An 8,401-nucleotide genomic window follows, 5' to 3' on the forward strand; every position below is an offset into this window, starting at 1 on the left:
GTTCAGTCCCACTATGTGGCATCTTGGGCAAGTGTTTTCTACTATAGCTTGGGCTGACCAAAGCCTTGTGAATGGATTTGGTAGAAGGAAACTGAAAGAAGCCCGTCGTATATATGTATATATATATATATATATATATATATATATATATATGTGCGCGCGTGTGTGTGTGTATATGTTTGTGCGTCTGTGTTTGTCCCCCCCAACATCGCTTGACAACCGATGGTGGTGTGTTTACATCCCCGTAACTTAGCGGTTTGGCAAAGAGACCGATAGAATAAGTACTAAGCTTACAAAGAATAAGTCCTGCGGTCGATTTGCTTGACTAAAGGCGGTGCTCCAGCATGGCTACAATCAAATGACTGAAACAAGAAAAAGAGTAAAAGAGTACATAGACATGTCAGTATTTATATACACTATCTATTTAACTCGCTAAATGTCTACTGTCCATACATCCAATCCATCTAGACTAGTGGTTCTCAACCAATTTTTCCTGTCAGCCCCTTTGATTCCTATTTTACTCTACTGGACCTCTGTAGCTACTTGATGTTTGAAAAAAATCCCATTCTATTTAATCAATTACATACTAAAAGGAATTGTATAACAAAAAATAGATGAAATATTTTGCATATTGTAGTAGAATACACAATTTATTGCACATAAACTTTAACAACAAAATCTTTTATAGACACCCAAGGATCATATGAACCCCGATTTAGAACTACTGATCTAGAAACATGAAGGAAAGAAATAGAACTCAACGCATGCTTTAGAGATTATTCGTTAATTCAATTCTGAATTCTTCATTTTTTGATATCCTGGGTTTCTCCATTTCTGTCATGTTCTTCAAGGTATCATCCTAACAGAAATCAAGAGTCCAGATAGATATAGATACGAATATAAATACATAACCAGGGTAGAAGCAGTGAATATTCTCTTTCTCCATGTTTTTGGAAAAGATATTCATCGTCATGTGGCATCAGATGTCACTGTGTGGTAAGAAATTTGCTTCCCAACCACATCGTTCTGGGTTCAGTCACACTGTGTGGCACCTTGGGCGAGTCTCTTCTACTATAGCCTCAAGCCAACCAAGGCCTTGTGAATGGATTTGCTAGAAAGAAGTCTGTCATATACATATGTATGTATGTATGTTTTTTTTGTTTGTTTGTGTGTCTTTGTGTCTGTGTTCATTCCCTGCCACTGCTTGACAACAGGTGTTGATGTGTCCCTGTAACTTAGCAGCTCAACAAAAGAGCACAATAGAACAAGTACCAAACTTTCAAAAAAATAAGTACTGAGGTTGATTCATTCGACTAAAAAGTCTTCAAGGTGACACCCCAGCATGGCCGTAGTCTAATGACTGAAACAAGTGAAAGACAAAAGATAAAAGATCACTGTACGGTAGCTGGCCCCTATGATTTTCCTTTTCTGTCCCCCAAAATTATATCAGCCTTGTTGTATTTGCATTTGACAGAGATGTTGATGGAAATCAGAATATTCCTTTGTGTTCAAACTTACAAATGTACTCAATATCAGAAATATTTTCAATGTAGGTGCAGGTGTGGCTGTGTGATAAGAAGCTTGCTTCTAACCACATAGTTCTGGGTTCAGTCTCACTGCATGGCACCTTGGGCAAGAGTCTTCTCCTATAGCCTCACGTCGACCAAAGCCTTGTGAGTAGATTTGGTAGACAGAAATGGAAATAAGCCTGTTGTAAATATATATATATATATATATTTATATTGATAGAAAGGACAACAAAAGAAAGAAAGAGACCTCGATATTATGTAAATAGAGGAATTTATTTGTAAAAATATGTGACACTTATTTTTACAGGTATATATATTTATATATATATTTATGTATGTATTTGTATATGTGTGTCTTTGTGTCTGTTTGTCCCCATCACCATTGCTTGACAACTGATGTTGGTGTGTTTATATCCCCATAACTTACTGGTTCAGTAAAAGAGACTGATAGAATAAATATTAGGCTTACAAAGAATAAGTCCTGGGATTCATTTCTTTGACTAAAAACCCCTTTAAGGTGGTGCTCCAGCATGGCCGCAGTCAAATGCCTGAAACAAATAAAGGAATAAAAGAATTTGTCCTAGTGAAGTCTTTTCTACAGATGACATTTGATATTGTTTTAACATGTTGCCATGTTGGAAGGGACCTTAATGACATCTGGGGACAGCTGTTGACCATATTTGATATTTTCTACAGATATGTGACAAAATCAACATTTTCACTTGCATTTTGACTTTCTTCTTACTCTTGTCTAACAGATTGTTTTGTAGCTATCTCTGAAAGATAGTAGAAGTTTAAGATTTAGAAATGAGGCTTGATATAATATTGCAATAAGTCAGAGAACAGTTGCTATGTGTATGCGTCCATGTATATTCTGGGCTTTGCAAAAGTCCAGTTACACTCGGTTTTGATCTTTGAGAGGTTAATGTATGTAATAGAAAAGGTGCCATCAAATATACTTAAAGTTCGACTTTCCCAGCACATATCATTAAAACATCTTTTCCATTGTGTGCAGGTGTATTGAGATGGAAGCAAAAAAAATCAGGAAATCTGCTCTCCTGCGCACAGGTCACAACAAGTCTGACATCACCAAGTAGCTCAATGTCTGCTGAATGACTGTCCACAGAGTCACGGACAGGCTCAAGACCAGGAAATGATTGACCTCGATCAGGCAGACCTCAAGTTGTCAGCTGTTTGACTGTGAGAAAGACCTTTGAAAATGATCTGAAGCTCAAAATGTCTGCACTTGCAAAGAACAACACTTCAGCGGCCACAGTATCCAGGACCATCAAGGAGGAGAGTGGCAAGAGCTTGAGGTGCATGAAAAGGCCTCTTCTCATCGACCATATACAGGAACAACGTTGGGAGCACTGTCATCGCCTTCTCAATGACTTGAAGTGTCATGGCAATCGAATTCTCATTTTTCTGATGAAAAAACTTTCCTGGTCGATCTAGTCATCAACATGCAGAATAACCATGTGGTTAGCTTTGGCCAGGATGTCTCCAAGGTCTGCTATGTATCCACGAATAAGTACCTGGCCCTCATCATGATGCTTGACATCGTGGCTTCGAATAATGAGGAGATGTTACTGATGTGGTTCACGACCAGTTACAGGCTCACTGTGGCTGACTGCAGGGACATGTTGGCCACAAAAGTCCTGCTCTGGGTGAGAAAGATCATGAAGAAGGCAGACTGTGTCTTTCAGCAGGACGGTGCCTCAGCCCACTCAGTCAAAGCCATGCAAGAGTGGTTGGGGTCAAACACGAACTTCTAGTCAAAGGACTTTTGACTGTCACCCAACCTCAATCCCCTCAACTACACCATGTGGGCACATGTCAAGGTATGGCCTGCAAGGTCCACTACAGCAACATCGATGAGCTGAAGTCCTCTGTCAATTGCATGTGGGCCAGCATGAGGAAGGACTTTGTCCACAACATGTACATAGCCTTGAGGTCTCACCAGGAGCATGTGTTCGCCATCAAGGGTGGCCATATTGATCAATATTAATATTTAAACACAAATTTATATGTTAAACAATAAAAACATGTCTAACTGCATCAAAACATGTCTAACTGCATCATTGTGTCATTTGTTGAGAGCATTGTAACGAGTGTAACAGGACTTTTGCAAAGTCCAGTATGTATGTATGAATGTATATGTGTATGCATGTGTGTACAAGGTGCAAGAAGTATATGAAACATATTTGGAAATTTAATAAAACAACTCTAACCCATCAAAAATTAAATGCTTTTTAATAAAAATATACGCATAAATTCTTGAAAAGCTTTCCTATAAGATTATTCTATGAATCCAACTTCCGCTGCGATAACTCTTTCAATGCAGGCCAGAATTAGAGACATGCTTGCACTAAATAGCCCTTATTCATTTCAGACGTCACCTGGACAATGATGGCCCTCAGTGAAATTATGAGACTATAGAGATGTTGATTAGTCTTCCTTCCAATAATACTCCAAATATAGACTTCTATGAGATTTAAATCTGGAGACTATGGAAGTCACAAGTTTAGTGTTACATAATTGTTAAGATTGCTTGACATCCATTCTTGAGCTACATGGGCTTTGTGAGATGGTAATGAGTCTTGTTGAAACACATGTAGCCTCCCACATGCATACTTCATGGGCTTAACAGCTGTCTACAGCACTTCAACATATCTAGCAGCATTAATTCTAAAATCTTGTGGAAAAATGTCAGGTGGCATAACACGAACTTCATTACTCACCACTCCTAAAATACATACATGTACTCTTACTTGAAGCCTACTGTTTGTAGTTGTTGATCTTGATTATTTTTTCTCTTATTTGATGCTGGTCTAACAACTTCACATACTTAGAGAGGAGCACTTGTGTCATACAAGTATTTGTTACATTTGATCTGCACATATATTTGTTTCTCCATCTTTTTCTCTTTCCAGTGCAAGTCAAGACTCAAATTTCTTGGCACCAAAAGCAGACTGTGGACATTTTGTGGCTGCGATCAGAGTATCCACGTGTGTCTGTCACCATGAAGTACCGCCACTATTGTAGTTTCCACACGTGTGATGAATTTTTTGTCACCTGTAGTGCCTCTGGCATTTGGATGTTGGAATCTTGGTGCTGCCATACAGGTACATATATGTTTTCATCATCATAGGGTTCATGACAGGGAGGCACTACAGCTTAAAAGGAAAGAGGAAGGGAGTGAAAATGATGCTGAGTTGACAGCCACTATGTTTGGCTGGCTGGCTGGATGGATGGATAGATATGTGTGTGAGTGTGTGTATGTATGTATGTGGATACATCCAAAAGCTAAACATGGACACCTCTTGGGTGTCCATGTTTACTTGAGACACCCAGCAGCACCAGTGTTGAGGAAAGGATCATTTTGAACCAGATGCTTTGGGCTGGTCATATCATATTAATATCTGAGAGATCTTGCATCAGGGAGCTGTGGAGGAATCTGACAGCTACTAGTGTTAAAGAATTCAAGGACAACAGGATTGCATACACTGAGTTGAAAGATACTAGTAAATATATTGTGGATGTGAACCCTCTCCCCAAAAAGGGCATGATAAAGTCTCCTTGTGTGTGTGTGTGAATTATTAGGTTTGGTTCTTGATTTCTTACCAATGGAGAAAGAATCAGTTTCTAACCTAGATCTAAGGCTCCTTCATTAGCATCAATGTTGTGCATGTATGTATATCTATGAGTATTTTGGATCAGTGCATATGCAGATTTGTGTTCTGTTTTATATATGTATACTCATACTTATAGTTGCATATCTGGACATGTGCCTATGTGCTAAATGCTAAACTTTTAAAAAGTTTTTCATATTTTCTTGTAATTGTTATTTAATTGGCTTTCTTTTGTCTGGTCTTGAAAACCCTAATTTCTCAAAATTGGTGCTGAGGCAGTTTGTTACATATCCCAAAGCTCCAATAATTATGGATACAATCTGAACTTGTAATCCAAATGGAATTGCTGTAAATTTTTCAATAGCCCGGTGTAGGTGTTTTCTTGTCTATTGCTCTTTAGTTTTATGCTGACATCTGCTGGGCAACTGATTACACCTACTGTGCATGGTTTTTCTTCTCTCTCTCAAAATCACTATGTCTGATATAATTATGTTTGCATTTTATTGAAGTTTTCATTACAATATTCCACCAATACTTTTTCATACGAGTGGCTATGGCCTCTCCATGCTATGGGTTCTTATCTCATTGGCCTCAAGATTATCCTTGCGATGGATTTCATTGTATAGTGTCTTGGCTGCAATAATATGCCTCATTGGTAGATAACATAATAAAATTTTAGGACAACTGCATATAATGTGGATGATATCTTTGGTGTTAACTTCACAAAGTCTGCATTGGTTATCACATTTCGGTGTTTTCCTTGTGTCCTTGTTCCTTTTGTGTATCAGGAATCTGGTTGCTATTCCCTGATCCTGGATTGAAAAATATATATTTATTTGGTAAGAGTTAGTCATCCAGTTGTTAGTCTACAATAGACTGCTTTGATTATAAATGTTGTTGTCATCCTGGAGTTTTCTGTTAATATATCCATGCTAAGTCTTTTGCTGATTTGCAGACATCCTTTCATCTGATATGTTGAAGTAGAGTCATGCAACTTCATTGAGCATTATTAGACAAAGTAATGTTGTTCAAGGAGCTGCTTTCCAAGTTTCATAACAGATGTCTCATCTATGCATTTGGTCAAGAGATGCACTTCGACTTTTGCTGGTTAAAAGATGTTGCCAAAGGGATATGATGTGACATTCAAATTCTGTTTGAATAAATATAAAGCCTCTGCCTCATTGTTTCCATTTTAAGTAAGAATGGTCTACATCAGTTTAATGTGAAAAGTATTTGTGCTGGTCTGTATCTTCCAGATTTTCACATCAATGACTCAGATCTCATCAAGTGTCCAATTAAGTAGCCCACACATTGCCCACACAGTACTGAGACTGCAAACACATTATGGGCCGCTGTTTTATTGTACACGTGTGTGTATTATGCTGAAGACAACCACCACCATCATCATCATCATAGGTGTGATTATCTGCAATATAATGAGCATAGCCAGAACCCCTCCTCCTCTCCTTCCCGTAACACTTGCTTCACATATCACCAATGAAAATATCTGTCATCACAGCACTTTACCTCATTATTTAATTTATCATAACAGATGACAACTGACAACATGCACTGCCACCACCACCACCACCACCACCATCACCACCACCACCACCGCCACACAAACTGTCAGAAATGGTACTTTCACCAGTCACCCCTTCTTTACGACATTGACTATCATCACCTTCAAATGGTGCTGGATTGGCAGAATTGTGAGAGCAGAGGACAAATGCCTTATAGTAATGGTTCCAATTCTTTACATCTCAAGTTCAAATCTCAGCAAGTTCTATTTTGCTTTTCGCCATTCTGCTGTTGACCAATAAAATAACATTCAAATATGGGAGTAATTTCTTTTTGTTTCTCACTCTCCCCCCCTCTCTCTCTCTCTCTCTCTCTCTCTCTCTCTCTCTCTCTCTCTCTCTCACACACACACACACACACACACACACACATTCAGACATTTGGCTATACTGCCCCGGGAACACTCCTCCAAGAAACAGAGGAGGGTTCAGTAAGAGGCCAGCAACCTTTTCTCATCTCATATGCAACAAAAATTCTCCAAAGAAACCAGTTAGCATTGTGGATAAGAATGACTCAATGTGCTCTATGGTAATGGATGGTTGAATAACAAAATAGGCAACACCATCACCATCATTATCACTTTGAGCTCATCATTGTTACTGTCACCTCTACAGAAACTACAATAGTAACAACACCTCATCCATCAATGAGACTCTATGTGGTCACTTGATCTGCCAGAAATAACAGCCAAACCTTCTTTAAATCATACACTACAGTTTTATCCTTTTAGCATTTAGATTACTCTTTCAAATGTAGTACAAATTCATTCACAATGATTTGAATTAATTATGCATTATCTCATAGCTTTGAGATTTTAGTGATGTAATTGCTTAAGTTTTGAATGACATTGTTAGGTATAGGTGAAAGGCTGGATTTGGTCAATTTTAATATAGAACAGGTAGAAAATTTGGCGCTGGATATGGTCAGCTTAAATGCTAAAGGGTTAAACAAAAAAAGGACATATGAGATAATCCTACATAGCTCTATAAATGATCACAACTGGAATACATTTAAGAATATGTTTAAATCAGAGCTGACATTGGACTAAGCAATGGCACTGTGATGGTGACAAGGAGGGAGTTTCTACATGGTAGCCTGCTAGAAATAATAGCCAAATTCCTTTTTGCACTTATTATCTTAGAACATGAATGACTCATTGGACAATGATATTCTAAGATATGCTATAGTCAAGACTGAAATACCTTTTTGACCATAATCAGACCTAATTTGGGGTTAAACAACAACAGCATGACCTGGCTAGAAATAGCAGTCGAGCTTTCTAAAATATCTTTCTCTTAACTTTAAAAAAAAAAGGGAACACAAATTGGATGAGATTATGTTTGAAATATATTTCTGATGATCCTAGGGCTGAAATGAAACTAAACAACGAATATAGCATTAATATTACAAACACTATACTACTATGACAGTCATCACAAGCTAAATGTTCACCACCACCATACTGGGTTGGTGCATGAATATTTCGGCTTTTTTTCAACAAATTTCATTCAACAAAAAAATAACAATATTTAACAAAAATATCTTTAAATGATGGTCTGACTGTCTACCAAGCAAATGGAAAGCAGTAATTGAAGTAGATGGTGAATATGCTCCAGAATAATCATTTAAAGATGATTTTGCTTCATGTTGTTATTGTTT

At 37.8% G+C, this 8,401-nt stretch overlaps 1 long non-coding RNA gene across 1 annotated transcript; it reads left to right on the forward strand.

The window, feature by feature from the left end:
* The first annotated feature begins 1,958 nt into the window (after window positions 1-1,958).
* On the forward strand, window positions 1,959-7,001 carry LOC149131663 (uncharacterized). Its single transcript, XR_016237470.1, has 2 exons — window positions 1,959-4,654; window positions 6,714-7,001. It is a non-coding gene; the product is annotated as an uncharacterized LOC149131663 (long non-coding RNA).
* Window positions 7,002-8,401: the final 1,400 nt, after the last annotated feature.

Source organism: Octopus bimaculoides, chromosome 20 (assembly GCF_046866305.1).
Source record: "Octopus bimaculoides isolate indiv1 chromosome 20, ASM4686630v1, whole genome shotgun sequence".
NCBI classification, from domain to species: Eukaryota; Metazoa; Mollusca; class Cephalopoda; order Octopoda; family Octopodidae; genus Octopus; species Octopus bimaculoides.